This window comes from Triticum urartu, chromosome 7 (assembly GCF_003073215.2).
Source record: "Triticum urartu cultivar G1812 chromosome 7, Tu2.1, whole genome shotgun sequence".
Taxonomy (NCBI): domain Eukaryota; kingdom Viridiplantae; phylum Streptophyta; class Magnoliopsida; order Poales; family Poaceae; genus Triticum; species Triticum urartu.
In genome coordinates, this window is record NC_053028.1 from 308,633,556 (window position 1) to 308,649,577 (window position 16,022).

The window sequence follows — 16,022 nt, forward strand, 5'->3', positions numbered from 1 at the left end:
TTTGTGTGGTTTGTCCTACTCCTGCCGCGACATCGTCCACCTCACCTGAGCTGCTACATTGACAGAAGCATCCACCAAACCAGACATCACGACTCCTGACCGTCTTTCGCCACCTCAGATCTCCTTTCCTTCTGCCGGCACCCACTGCAACGGCATCACCATCATCGACTCAGCAGATGAACCAGAGGAGTACACGAGTCCACTCGCACTCTTTTGTTTCTCCTTATGTTATGCATTGCTTGAAATTACCAGCCACTTTATCGTCCTATTCACTTCTTAGACTCCAAGTCAGGTCCAAATTAATGTTCAAACTTGAGTTTAAATTAGTTGTGGGGCACATATCGAGGCAGCAATGAATAGTATCTATTTCTAATATCTAGTTCACCTAGGGTATGCCTATGTTGTTCATCTTGGGTGGGAAACAAATAGTAAAGCAATCATCATCTGTCTTTTTATTAAATTAAAGCAATCATCAGCCTGCTATCAGTATGTTTGGATCCATCCATTGGTTGTTACCATCACTCTAGATTTCTGCATGCTCTCCTTACATAATCTCACCATATTTTTTTGTATGCATGTCAGATATTGTACACAGTCATGCAGAACATGTAGAGAAAAAGAGAAGAGTTTTGCGCGGCAATACAATGTCATGCAGACATCGCTCCATGGTGGGTTCAATGGCAAACCCTCCCCCATCTCCAAATTGTAATCCAGAGGAAGATATCTGTTCTAAGGTGGATTCAGACGCAGCTAACCACTCCTATTTATCCCCAAGGTGTTTGCTCTACCTTTGGCATGATGATGTTAGTCATATCATGCATATGTTGCCTTGAAGTGCTTACTTTTGACATGATATATGTCATCTGCTTAGTTTAGACATGTTCTGTAATGCCACCTGTTTAGTTTCTATATCATATATGTGAATTATGCAGTCTCATGTCTTTTAGACAACCATAATATATGTGAAATATGCAATGCCATCCTGTTTAACCAGGCATCATATATTTAAATGATATCTTGCTCATCCATTTCTTCATTACATTTCCATTTGTCGACAATGTTTGTACATTAAACTACTCTTCCCGTGAATCAGCCATTTGGGGGGAGATGGAAAAATCTGGAGTGAAAATAAGGCCTTTAGAGCAGACAGTGCTACCTGTCGAAGCAAATCTCTTGTTGGGTCCCGATAGCTCCTCAGAGATGGATTCAGAGACAGATGACCAGTCCTATTCCCCCACCGAGGTGTATGCTCTAACTTGGGATTTAACTTGGCACGGTTATACTCCTCATATCATGCATATGGTGTCTTGCATTGCATAGTTTAGACATCATAAACACAATATTCAACACCATGTTCTTACTTCAGACATCATATCGAATGCCCTTTGTTTAGCATATAAATCACATATGTGAATTAAATCATGCGATCCTGATTACTTAGATAACATGTATGTGAATTATGTCATGCGATCCTGTTTAGTTATTCATCATATCTTTGAATTATGTTATGCTATGCTATCTAGTTTAGATAGACATCATATATGTGAAATTATGTCATGCTATCCATTTTATTTAAACAATATACATGTCAACTATTTCATGCCCTCTTTTTTCCACACTATCTATTGCATCTGTCTCTCATACAATGTATGTACATTCAACTATGTTTCCTGTTTATCAGCCATTTGAATTGGAGCGGGTGATGCCAGTATCTAGCGGAGTAAAAACACGGTCTTTAAATAAAACAGTGCTACCTCATGGTGGAGATAGCACCCCGGTTGTACATGCACGAGAACCAGCCCTACCACACATAACCCAGACTCTCGCATATTGTACCCCTACTGCGATGGTCAGAGAACCAGCTTCACCCAATCTAACCCCAACCCTAGCAGATAGTAACCCAGTTCCTGTTGGCACAACATCATCTCCACCACAGAGCTCCCAAACAAGAGCAGTTAGTCCAGTGCCCAAAGGACAAGTACTACCACGGCGAACCCCAACTCCACCAGTTAGTATGCCTATTCCTGTGGAGGAAGCACAACCAGCCTGTCGTAGTTTAGCATCTGTCGCATTTGATGTTGTTAAATCCTATGTGCGTATCTTCCCATCTTGGAAATATTATACTGAAGATGAAGGAAAATGCTAGTTGCAGGTGTTTGTCCAGGAGTTATGTGTAAGTAATTTTATTCATGGCAATTACTTTGCTTTGTCCCATACATTCTACCCCTATGACGGTTATAATACAACAAATTTTCCCAATTTTCTCTATAGAGAAGGACCGATTTGGAAACTCAGGATGAGGTAACCTGTGCTAATACCTCTGCTATCTTCAAGAATTCTTGGTGGCAGTATCGGAATTACCTAAAGAATACGTACTTCACTGGCAAAGAAACTCATCAAATTCCCTTACGTTCTCCCGAGACACATTTACTGGACGATGACTGGGAACGCCTTGTTCTATACTGGTCCCGAATCAAGAATGTGGTAAGGTCTATGAGCTCATTTTTAAGTACTGTATTCTTGTGTCTTACTGTACTCTGTTCATGTAGAACAAGTGCTTAAACCTGAAGAACAACTACTATAATTTAAGATTCCATTGCTATTGTGCATATTGCTTTGCTCTTGTATCACTGTATTTACTCATACACACTTATTTTCAAATTGAAGGATCCAATCGAAACTCCAATGGCACAACAGGTATGTTCACGCATGTTTCTTTAACAGGTTTGCTCTTATCAATAGCTCTATTGATTTCAATTTCAGTTGTGCATACAGTTGACTTCTCATATCATGCACATTACTAGCATCACAACAGAGCCAATAGTGTTGTTGTACATGTAGATCCGTGGTACCCATCTGAAATCTTGTTGTGCCGTGTAGTTTCCCACGCTTTGTATTCTTTCACTGCTGCTTTGTCTTCAACTGATATGATTTGAACCGTGTCTCTATTTTGATTTTGCAAGACAATGCAGTGACCATAGGACATAGATATATGTTTGTTTGATGCTTTTATTATGTACTAGTACTTGGCAATAGAAGACTTGGTAGTTTAATCTTGTCCACCTTACTAATGAACTGGTTCACCGAAATGAGTTTCATATACTAGTACATGCTAAAAGTGTTATGTGTCTGCTTGTTTCTTCTTTTAGAATGCTGACAGAATATTGGGGAAGAGTGACTTATTAAGCAATGGTAAAGGAAGTAATGCAGATAAGGTTCATGATAGTGGGATATCCTTGTTGGTGTCCAACAAAGCTGATAAAACAACCAAGGAGGACTATCTTGAAGACAGTGAGACAACCACAAAGTCATGTCTTGGTTTAGTGTTCGAGTTACTGGCCACCACCGCTTGCACAAGCTATTCAAAGTCACTGTCTGAATCAGTTCGTGTAGCGACCAGACCTCAAACGGTCCGATCTCTGTGCTTCAGTGTCATCCCTGGATCAGTATTGCTGACACGCACAGTACTTGAAGGATTTATAACAGAGTAGCAATCACACACTTAGTACATCGAATGTCTCAAAAGAGAACTTATTACAATAAATATGGCTTAAGGCCATCTAATAACGATAACAGCGGAAGGCTTGGAAGATAAGTGAGTCCATCAACTCCAACGGCATCACTGAGTATAGAACCACGACCTAAAAGCCCCTTACTCGTCGTCTGAAAAGTCTGCAACATGAATGTTGCAGCCCGAAACGGGTCAGCACATGGAATATGCTGGAAAAGTAACACATAGAGAGTAATGAAAGAATAAGGCTATACTACATGCATATTTGGCTGGTGGAAAGCTCTATGGTTACAATTTTGCGTAAATCCAATTTTTCCTTACTTCAAAGGAATAAGTTTTATTTAACTATCATGGTAGTTGTTAAACATTGAGAGTGTAAACACCCTCTCAGCCCCAATTAAGCATCATATATATATATAACCCAACAATATTAATTAGAGTAACATGATGAGATTCACATGATAATCCAAGTACTAGATACTCAAGATGTCCATAACCGGGGATACGGCTAACCATGATTAGTTTATACACTCTGCAGTGGTTTGCGCACTTTTCCCCACAAGACTCGATCTCCTCCGTTGGGGTTCTCATACTACATGATGTTTGAGAAACGGATGACCGAGACATAGTCTTTCAGAAGCGCTAGCACCTTACAAACGGCTAGACCATTATGCCTACTTTCCCCTACATATGCTAGTCTACCACTGTAAGAGTTCGCACGACTTAATCAACTATGATAGAGCCCATAGAAGCTTGTGGCTGCACACAGACGTTTCTAGTATGAATGATCCCATGATCCCTTTGAGTCTGGGTGGCGGTTGTTGACGCTCAAAAGTGGCACGTTTATAAAGAGTGGCTTGAAGCTATTTCAAGAGTAATTCAAACTTACTATTTAAAGTCATTATGATATGGCTCTCTTTCAGAAGATCAAGATGAATATGAAGATGGTCTAAAATGGAGTTCGGATGCAAAAGTTATGACAACTTCAGAACTGCCCATGTTGACACCAGATTAAAGAATGGCTTAAAACCCAATTAATATGTCCTCATATGGAAAAATGATCAACACAAATTGTCTTCGTCTCGTCAAAACGGTCGATTTTGATATAAAAATCGTCCCAATCCGAGTTCGTATGCAAAAGTTAGAGCTATTGGAGTGCAGCCCTGTCACGAGGCGAGATGTGGCGCGCCCCACCAGTCATAGGTCTGATGGGTAGCGCGAGCGAACAGGTGTTCTGCGTGACCGTGTTGGCCTAGAAGATGGCCTCAAATCGAAAAACGTTCAACATGAATGTTGTTCGTCTCGTCAAAACGGTCAAGATTGCTTTTGGGCTCGTTTCCATCCGAGATCGTTTACCACCACAAAAAGGACCCGCCAGGTGCAGCCAGTTTAAACCGAACAGTTTTGGAAAGTTCAGACAAAACCAATCTGAATTTGACTAGGGTTTTGGACGTGAATCCAAGCCTTTTCCTTGCACGGGAAGTCCAGCCGCCTCTTATATACCTAAGGGGTGACGGCCGATTGAACAACACACAATCGATCAAATAATCTACCACTTTTTATCCTTTATCTTTTCTCCCTAACCCTAGTTCTTCTTCTTCCTCGTTCTTCGTCTGTTCTTCTTGTTGCAGGGCGGCGAACCTCGAGGCCCTAGGGGCGATCAGGTCGACCTAGGGCAGCACATAGCTGCTGCGCGCCCTAACGGGGTCCTTCCCGGGCGTGTGGGGTTTCGGGTCCTCAAAAGCACCCGCCGGATTGCTTGCGTACCGCGCTTCCGGATGGGTCTCCTTCGACGTGAGCTGCGGTGCATCACCCCCGGCATCGAGGGTACACGGTGACGTGTTCGTGTGCGAACACACTTTTTGGCGACTCCACTGGGGAAGAAGCTTTGAACGGTCTCCAGCCCATTATTGCTACGAAGAGATCGTCATCAAGTTGTTGCAATCTACAAAGGTAATATGAATACCCAATTCCCCTTTGTAGATGCAAATAATCCATATGTTGTTGCTGGATCACCTAATGAGCATAATGTATCGGCTAGCCCTAGTTTTATCAATCATGCATCTAATTATGCGCAAGGGCCGATGCAAAGCAATATTCATGCTTCAAATTCTTATGATTTTAGCAACGTACAACATATGTATCCAAACTCTCATGCATCGGCAACCCCACAAATACATATACCGACGAACAACATGATGGGTTTGGTTAATCAATTTGAAACACCTCATGCTAAAATTTCCAATAACATACAAGAAAGTGTTTCACCTTTTTATTCATCGGCAACTAATTTGCAATATGTTAATCCAACCTTGCCGATGAATGGGAGAATTGGCCATGCTACTACTAGCTATTCGGCCAGTTACTCTCAACCATCATATGCTACACCTCATGTTAGTAATTTTTCAGCACCGTATGCAACTGTAGATATTCGTAATTCGGCCCCGCATCTTCATGGTCATAGCCGAATAAGTGAAATTTTTACAGGAACACATGTGCGGTCGTCAAATACTATAGCATATAATGCATACTCTACACAATTCAAGAATTTCGGCAACACTCACAAATCACTGCCGAAAGAATCTAAAAGTATTGCGGAACAATCCCTTCCAGAGGCGGTTGTGACTGCATTAAAAAAGTGCTTGGCACAAAACAAGATAATTAGTGCTCTTTGCCTTGAACAATATGAAAAGGGGTTGTTTCCTGATTATGCTGCAATAAAGGCTAGAGTTTTGCAGGAAGATGAAACTTCATCAATTGATAGTATTGGTGAGAGAGCATATGGTTATCCAGCAGTGCATACACCTCCACCTAGTACCGTAGCATATTATACACCCCCTACACAATTGCAAAATTTTGGCAACACTAACACTTCATTGCCGAAAGATCCTAAAAGCATTGGGGGGCAAACTAATCTAGAGTGGACTGAAATTGAGAGGGGAGTTAAAGGTTTGTGTGATAGGGTTCAAGTACTTCGCCAAGAGAAAATTGATAGGGAATTAGCTCAAAGAAAAGAATCCTTGCCAATTGATATAACCGGTGAAAATAATGATGATTCGGAAACTAAAAGTTCTTCAGATGAAAAAGCCGAATCAAGTAGTATATATTCCGAATCCATCAAATCCAAAGAGGCAAACATTGTTGAGAAAGGGCATGGAAAGTATAGCAAGACAGCCATACTTGATTTTTCTGAAGTTAATGGAACCTACTTCCTACCCTATGAGTTTCGTGCCATAGAAATTGATGAGCTTCAAGAACAAGAACAAGTGGCCGAAGAAAGTTCGGTGGACGAAGTTCTTCAAACTAATGATGCACGAAATCAAGAGAAAGATGATGACAAGGCGCTGGGGAGCTATCCGAAGGCGGAGCAAGATATTCTTCAAGTCACACCACCATCATGCTCTCCCAACATATTTGAAGAGGTATGCCTAGCAATTAATTTACCTATTTTCAGATTTGGTCATGACTTAGTTGTTGATGCATATATTAGAAAAATCTTCATAAGAAATATTGAGAGACCAATGAAGAAGGGTAATTTATCTGTTAGCAATCAGATTGTCACAAAGCATATCGGTCAACATATTGCACCATTCAGAAAGACCGATTGTGAAAAATTATTGCAGCAGAGGCTTTCCCCATTGCTTTATCTAAAGCTCATATCTAATTGGGTAGCTCTGCTTATTTCTTACTTGGCTTACACTTGGTCTCAATTGAGACATGTATGTTCTAGCTATTTTCATTTCAGAAATTTAAAGCCAAGGTTAAAATCTTCTGAGCAAACCGATGCCAGTATAGTTTCTTATCCAAAGACATCGGAGATAGAGTGCAAAACACAATGCATAGCTGAATGGGGTGATGCAAAATCTGAACCATTCGTTTGCTTAACTCCAAAGCCGTTCTCACAACACGCTCGGCTAGAAAACAAGAAGTATACCTTCAATTCAAGCATGTGTGATCAAATATTTGATTTATTGCTGAAAAATAATTACATTACAATTCTTGATCACCATGTTAAGCCATCAATCCAAGGACGAATGTATTGTAAGTTGCATGATTCGTCCAAGCACAATTTTGAAGAATGCAACATGTTTCGTCAAATAGTTAAATCGGCCATTGAAAAAGGATGATTGAAGTTTGTTGAAATACCAAGAGATGACCAGTCTATTCCGATTGGTCCCGATGGCAAAAAGTTTTTGCATCGGCTGCTTCAAGCCGATCCATTTAAAGAGAAGGTAAAAACTGCAGGTGATGGGATCAAGCTTTCAAGTAAAGAATTTGTTGAAGAGCATAATGAGCATAATATTAAGGGTGAGAATTCCATCGAAGCTACAATGGAGACGCCAAGGACTGGGGGGCAGCAAGAAAATCGAATGATCGATGAAAGCAAACCAAAAGAAAACAAAGGCCGAAATAAGCGCGAGTGTAAGAGATCAAAAATCACCTTCACTGAACTATTGGATAAATATCAAAAGAAGATTGAAGAGAAGAATGCTTATCAGCCAAATCATGCAAAGAAACCAAGATCACCCCCAAGGCGCAAATATGAGGATCGGTATTGGCAAAGTGAAAATTTTAATGCAACATATTCATATCCTTATTTTGGGCCGCCAATACCAATGTCGTGGATGCCTCCCTATGCTCATATAGATCCATATTCCTCATGGGACAGGTATGATACAAGGGCACATTCTCCATCTTATTTTAGACCATCACACCAATATTATGCAGCTCCAATAAGATCAACATTTGAACAATCACATGTTAAAGACCGTTTCAATCATAAGGAATCGGTGCAGAGCTCAAGGAAGAAGAAAGAGGTGGTCAAGCAAGTTTACCATGTTAAAAGAGATGGCTGTAAGAGTGCAAGTTCAGATTTGATCTCAAATGAAAAAGAGCCAATTAATGTGTTGACATTGGCTACTAAAGACAATGAGACAAAGCAACCAATTATTGAGAGTCGAAGTGCCAAATCTAAAGAATAGAAGTTGAGAGTGCACAAGGCCAAAAAGGAATTGCCATTGGTCAAAACAGAATCACAGCCGAGACGCCTGCTCAGCTTATCGTATTGGCGAAAGAAGAAATTACAAAAACCTAGTGCACAAGAACTTGAAGAAAGGAACATGGCATGGGTTCCCAAAGGTAGTGCTCAAAATAAGAATTATGTGCAAGCTTCCATTACAAGAAGTGTGACAAAGGTGAAGAAGGAAAGGAGTGAAAACTGTGAAGGACCAAGCCGAAGGTTTCAACATCTTCGGTCTACACATTATCCATATTCTTCAACTATGCCATTTAACGCCTATGCCATGGAATTCGTCATCAGGTATGATTGGTAACCCTCAATGGGCTTATTTTAATACATCTATGCAATATAATTTCTTACGTCATGAAAGGGTATTACCATGTCACTATACATTTGATTAGCTACATGTTTGTTGCTGATCCAAAGGGCTGAAATACTTGATTTGTCATTTCATTTGTTTATTTCGGCTGTATGTGTTTTGAATGAAGTTTACATGGTAATGGCCGATATTTATCTATCGTCCTAAGAGTATGTCAATACATGGCCGGTGTAGTATTCTAACATGGTCCTTAGTTCGATTAGAGAGCGAGACAAGGTACGTGCTCATGGAAATTTATATGTATGCCTATATTATGATTGAATGGAGTTGGGACATAGTGACCGATGTCATTGAATATATGCTGCATAGGCCAATTCATAGTTACAGAATTGGCTAGTGGGCTTATACTTTGTTTGGATATGATTTGGCTTATGCATCTCTAAGATCTATAAGAGGCCAAATCATAACTGATTTTATTACTAAACACCGGATTAATGACATGCATAATGTTGATATTAGCCTTGTCTTTATAGTACTATGGAGATTATGTTTTGATGGTTCAATTCGTAGCAATGGCCAAAGTGTTGGTGTTGTTTATATATTTCTTTATGGTACTGTTTTTTAAGCCCCATGCCTCTTAGAATATTTTTATGCACGATTAATGAAAGCCGAATATGCATTGTTATTCGGATTGAATCTTTTACTTGCTATAGGTGCTATACTTACTGAGGCTTTCGGTGATTCGTTATGAGTAGTGCAACAAATATTCAGGGTTTATCAATGTTTTGACGAATCACTCATAGTTTATCTTGGGGTATGTCTAGATGCAAAATTTACCTTAATTTTCTTTAAAATTGTTCATATATTTAGACATGACAATTCGAAAGAATTGGCACAGCAAACATCCGGCTACTATGTTAATCATGTTGTATTGCATTTCTCTCAATAGCCGATGCTTAGTCTCGTCAATATAGGTAAGGTCGAACCGAAGTCCATAGCTTCGACCACTAATGCAATTTTTAAGCAGGCGAAAGTAAGGATTGGAGAAAGCATTGTTGATTATCTACAAAATCCTAGCAAAAGGGTGAACAATATGGTTCGGACGATGACCTTGAGATACATATCTATGGTACTTTATCACCAGATTGTTAATGAAGCTGAGAAGGTTTCACCCAAGTTTGCATCAGAAAGTTCACATAAGACATTGTCGATATATACTTATCGTCCTAAGGACATATAGATGAGGACATCAATACCATTGTTACACCCACAGCCCCTACTGTTACATATACTGGACCAATTACTAGAGCTCGCGCACGCCAATTAAATTACCAGGTACTTTCGTTTCTTGGTAATGATTCTAATGTTCATGAGATTATGATGCTGCCTAAATTGGATACATTTGTTTTGCTTTCAAATGAAGGGCCTAGCTTGGAGAAGGATGAACATTGGAGCAAGAACACGCATGGAGTTGATGGCATGCGCAAGGGGATCAAGAACGGAGTTACAAGTGATGATTTCAGGACTTTGAAGCCGCCATAAGGAGTGCATGAAGCCATGGACGAAATATACAAGATGCCACTTCATAATATTCGTCCATAGGCTATTCTAGGTGCTGCGTCACCTTATTAATGGGCCAGGCCCATGTAATTTCGAAATACTTAAGTATAGGCTATTTTTAGAGTCCGTATGTGTGGGGAAACAAGAGTTAGGGTTGGTTTCGGACCCCACCCTCAAGGGCCACGAAATTCCCCTCTCTTCCTCCATATATACAGCCCTTAGGGCGTCGTTTAGACTTTGGGTTTTGTTTAGATTAAAAGTTCGCCATAGCTGCAACTTCTCGTACTTCGTTTGTGTCCAACGGCCAGACCAAGACGTCACAGAACCCCACCTTGATCAATAAAGCTTTCATCTTATATTCGCAATATCCCGATTGCAATCTCAGTTTCTTGCTTGTTCTTCGTTTGCTCGCAGGAAACAGGCCCTCGTGGTCAGGTTGATCGTGCTCCGGCGTGGTCAATAACCCCTCGGAAGTTGGTTTAGCGATTGCTAAGGCGCGACGTCTCGCACGTTCGTAGTCGGATCGTCAAGGTCGACTCCCACAGAAAACGATAGCCACCATCTCATCGAAACATCGGGACACCTTTGCCTTTATCAAGTGGTATCAGATTTCCAGGTTGCTCGGTGAGATTTTTACAGTTTTTCGTAGATTAGATCGAGTCTGTTCTTCATACCTACAGTCCACGAAAAAGCCACAAAAAAAATTAGGGTTAGTTGATCATATCCGAACCAATCTGAGCCTTTGCATAATCTTTTTAGGGTTTTTGCTTTGTTGAATTTGCGGTTGCATCGTCGTGTCAAGTTGCTGGTCTTAGAGTCTAGTCCTTTAGAGTTTCGAGTTCTGGTCATAAGTTGTCACGCCGCCGCCGCACCATCATCATCGCCCATCTACCACCATTGCTTATCCGCCACCGTTCTGAATCCGTATCCATATACCACCACCAATCCGTATCCATATACCACCACCAATCTGTATCCATATACCACCACCAATCTGTAACCATATATCCACCACCAATCCGAGTTCTTCTCATATTAGGTTTGTTCTTGAGATCAATCTCAATTCCGATTCGTGTTTCCTTGCCTGCGTAGGTCTCGGAAAAAAAAAAGTCTGGAGACCCCCGGGCAGTTTTTAGGCCAAAATTTTCACGGGCAAAAATATTTTTTCCCTATCCTACTTTTAGGTTTTTCTGAGTCTTTTGAGGCACGTGCCATCATAGTGATTTTTTGTCGCACTTTTTCGTCGTCGCTGCCCTGATTTCCGAAAAAAAAAGTGAAAAAAAAAATTTCGTGCCCATCCTATCAGTTTGACGAGGGAAGAGTTTTGAGACACTCGCCATTATAGTAATTTTTCGCAAAAAAAAGAGGAGCGCAAAAAAAAGAGGAGCGCAAAAAAAAAGCGAAAAAAAAGTTCCAGAGTGTGCTTTTCCCTTATTTACGTGCAGCGCCGTGATTTTGTTAGTGTTCTAGGCTCGCGTCTCTAGCATGGTCTAGCCTAGGACCAGCACAGTACCGTCGTTGAGCGTTTATTCAACTTTGCATCTCTGAATTGATTATTGCTGACCCTTTTTGCTACCATACTATAAGCCTTCCCAGCTCCACATACCTCTACGTCGTGCGTTTGACTCTCCCTGGCAATCGCTCTATCCAAGCTTTTGAGAGTTTTGACTACAACGGTTGCCGATCACCGCCTGCTGCTGCGTAAGAACTGGTAAGAATTTGAGATTTGCTTGACGGATTTGTGACACCCGCCACCACCACCTCTTGTTAGTATTCTGTAGGATCATATTCTTGTGTGTTTTCTATTGTTGCTAACCATGGCAGGATCACAAGCCGACGAGACTGACTAGGAGAACATGACGAATCAGGATTTGCATGATAAATTTCAGCAAATGATGAATGGACAGGTGCAGGATGTGCTAAACAGATTTGAAGAGGCCATGGAGAAGATAGATGACATGGAGAAGACGTTTGAAACAAAGCTCGATAACAGGTTTAATGAATTGCTCGCGCGTCTTCCACCACCACCACCGGCTGCACCTAACGCACCTCTACAACAACAACAACGACGACTACCTACACATCGTGAAACAGCCCTCCGCCGAGCGAGCCGTCTCCCTCTTGCACCTGGCCAAACTGTTGGTGCTGCTGTTGCTACTTCTGTGGCTCCTGCTGCTGATGTGGAGGAGGATGATTTTGCTGGCGATTACAAGGATGAGGTTGATCAAAATCAGAACTACGTGCCACCACCAGCACAGCAACCATCAGGTCGTCCACATGCAAATAATGGCAATGGTAGGGCTCACCATCAGGTACGAGATCATGACCATCTCCCTAAGCTAAAATTGAATATTCCACCATTTGAGGGTAGATATGTTCCTGATATATATCTTACTTGGGAGTTAGAAACTGAACAAAGATTTACATGTTTACAATATCCCGAGGAGAGACGTGTTCCTGCTGCTGTTTGTGCATTCACTAGTTTTGCATGTGTTTGGTGGTCTGAGCATTGTAGATTATATCCCATTCCTGCTACTTGGGCTGCTTTGAAAACTGCTATGCGTACTCGTTGGGTTCCACCATATTATCAACGTGAATTACTTCAAAAATTGCAGCGCTTAAGACAGGGAAAAAATTCTGTAGAAGAATATTATCAGGAATTACAAACTGGCATGATTAGATGTGGTATTGTTGAGGAGAATGAAGCTATGCTTGCACGTTTTATGGGTGGATTAAATAGAGAGATTCAGACGATTCTAGAGTATAAGGAGTATACTAATATCACTCGTTTATTCCATCTTGCTTGTAAAGCTGAACGTGAAGTGCAGGATCGACAGGCATTGGCGCGGACTAACTTTTCTGCAGGTCGACCTTCTTCATGGACACCACGTGCATCATCTACTTCCACACGTTCTGCTACACCGGCGCCTCCGTCGACTGCCACCTCCAACCGTGATACAATAAAGCAGGCACAATCACCACTATCTACCAAGAGCACACCTTCTGGGCCTCCAAAGAGCTCTGCTTCATCCATGGCATCAACAGGGCAAACACATGATATTATTTGTCGACGTTGCAAGGGTGGAGGTCATTATGCGCGAGAATGCCCATCTAAGCGTGTGATGATTGTTACTGAGGATGGTGGGTATGAGTCCGCTAGTGACTTTGATGAGGAGACTTTGGCTCTTACACATGACGAACACGGTGGAGACGATTCTGATCATGAGACGCAATACATGGCTCCTGAAGATGCTGACAGGTATGAATGTTTAGTTGCTCAACGTGTTTTGAGTGTGCAGGTTACACAAGCTGAGCAAAATCAGAGGCATAATTTGTTCCATAAAAAGGGAGTTGTGAAGGAACGTTCTGTTCGCGTGATCATAGATGGAGGGAGTTGCAACAACTTGGCTAGCATCGAGATGGTGGAGAAGCTATCTCTCACCACAAGACCACATCCACATCCTTACTACATCCAATGGTTCAACAACAGCGGCAAGGTTAAGGTAACACGTACTGTTCGTGTGCATTTTAGTATCTCTACATATGCTGATTATGTTGATTGTGATGTCGTACCTATGCAAGCATGTTCCTTATTACTTGGTAGACCATGGCAATTTGATAAAAATTCTATTCACCATGGTAGAAACAATCAATATACTCTTGTTCATAAGGATAAAAATATTACTTTGCTTCCTATGACTCCTGATTCCATTTTGAAAGATGATATTAATAGAGCTAATAAAGCAAAACAGGAGAAAACTAAGAGTGAAAATCAGATTGTGGCAAACGAATTTGAGCAACAAATGCAGCCTAATAATAATAAACAATCTAGTGTTGCTTCTGAAATTAAATTGAAAAGTGCATGTTTACTTGCCACCAAATCTGATATTGATGATCTAGATTTTAGCAAATCTGTTTGCTATGCTTTTGTGTGCAAAGAGGCATTATTTTCATTCGAGGACGTGCCTTCCTCTTTGCCTCCTACTGTCACTAACATTTTGCAGGAGTTCGCCGACGTCTTTCCACAAGACGTGCCACCGGGATTACCACCTATTCGCGGGATTGAGCATCAAATTGACTTAATTCCTGGTGCATCATTACCCAACCGTGCACCATACCGTACCAATCCAGAGGAGACGAAGGAGATTATGCGTCAAGTACAAGAACTGCTCGACAAAGGTTATATACGCGAATCCCTTAGTCCTTGTGCTGTTCCTATCATTTTAGTGCCGAAAAAGGATGGTACGTCGCGTATGTGCGTTGATTGTAGAGGCATTAATAATATTACTATTCGTTATCGCCATCCTATTCCTAGGCTAGATGATATGCTTGATGAATTGAGTGGCTCTACAATATTCTCCAAAGTTGATTTGCGTAGTGGTTACCATCAAATTCGTATGAAATTGGGAGATGAATGGAAAACAACATTTAAAACTAAGTTTGGATTATATGAGTGGTTAGTCATGCCTTTTGGGTTAACTAATGCACCTAGTACTTTCATGAGGTTAATGAACGAAGTTTTACGTGCTTTCATTGGACGATTTGTGGTAGTTTACTTTGATGACATATTGATTTGTAGCAAATCTTTGGAGGAACATTTGGAACATTTACGTGCTGTTTTTATTGCTCTACGTGATGCACGTTTGTTTGGTAACCTTGGAAAGTGCACCTTTTGCACCAACCGAGTATCTTTTCTTGGCTATGTTGTTACTCCACAGGGAATTGAAGTTGATAAAGCCAAGATTGAAGCTATTGAGAGTTGGCCGCAGCCCAAAACGGTCACACAAGTGAGGAGTTTCCTTGGCCTCGCTGGTTTCTATAGGCGTTTTGTGAGAGATTTCAGCACCATTGCTGCACCTCTCAACGAGCTTACAAAGAAGGATGTACCTTTTGTTTGGGGTACTGCACAGGAAGAAGCCTTCACGGTATTGAAAGATAAGTTGACACATGCTCCTTTACTCCAACTTCCTAATTTCAATAAGACTTTTGAGCTTGAATGTGATGCTAGTGGAATTGGATTAGGAGGTGTGTTATTACAAGATGGAAAACCTGTTGCATACTTTTCTGAAAAATTGAGTGGGCCTAGTCTGAACTATTCTACTTATGATAAAGAATTATATGCTCTTGTTCGGACCTTAGAAACATGGCAACATTATTTATGGCCCAAGGAATTTGTTATACATTCTGATCATGAATCTTTGAAACACATTAAAAGTCAAGCAAAACTGAACCGTCGACATGCTAAATGGGTTGAATTCATTGAGACTTTCCCTTATGTGATTAAACACAAGAAGGGTAAAGAAAATGTTATTGCTGATGCCTTGTCTCGTCGTTATACTATGCTTTCACAACTTGACTTTAAAATATTTGGTTTGGAGACCATCAAGGATCAATATGTTACTGATGCTGAATTTAAAGATGTATTGCAGAATTGTAAGGAAGGGAGAACTTGGAACAAGTTCGTTCTTAACGATGAATTTTGTGTTTCGTGCTAACAAGCTATGCATTCCAGCTAGCTCCGTTCGTCTTTTGTTGTTGCAGGAGGCGCATGGAGGAGGATTAATGGGACACTTTGGCGTCAAGAAGACGGAGGATATACTTGCTACACATTT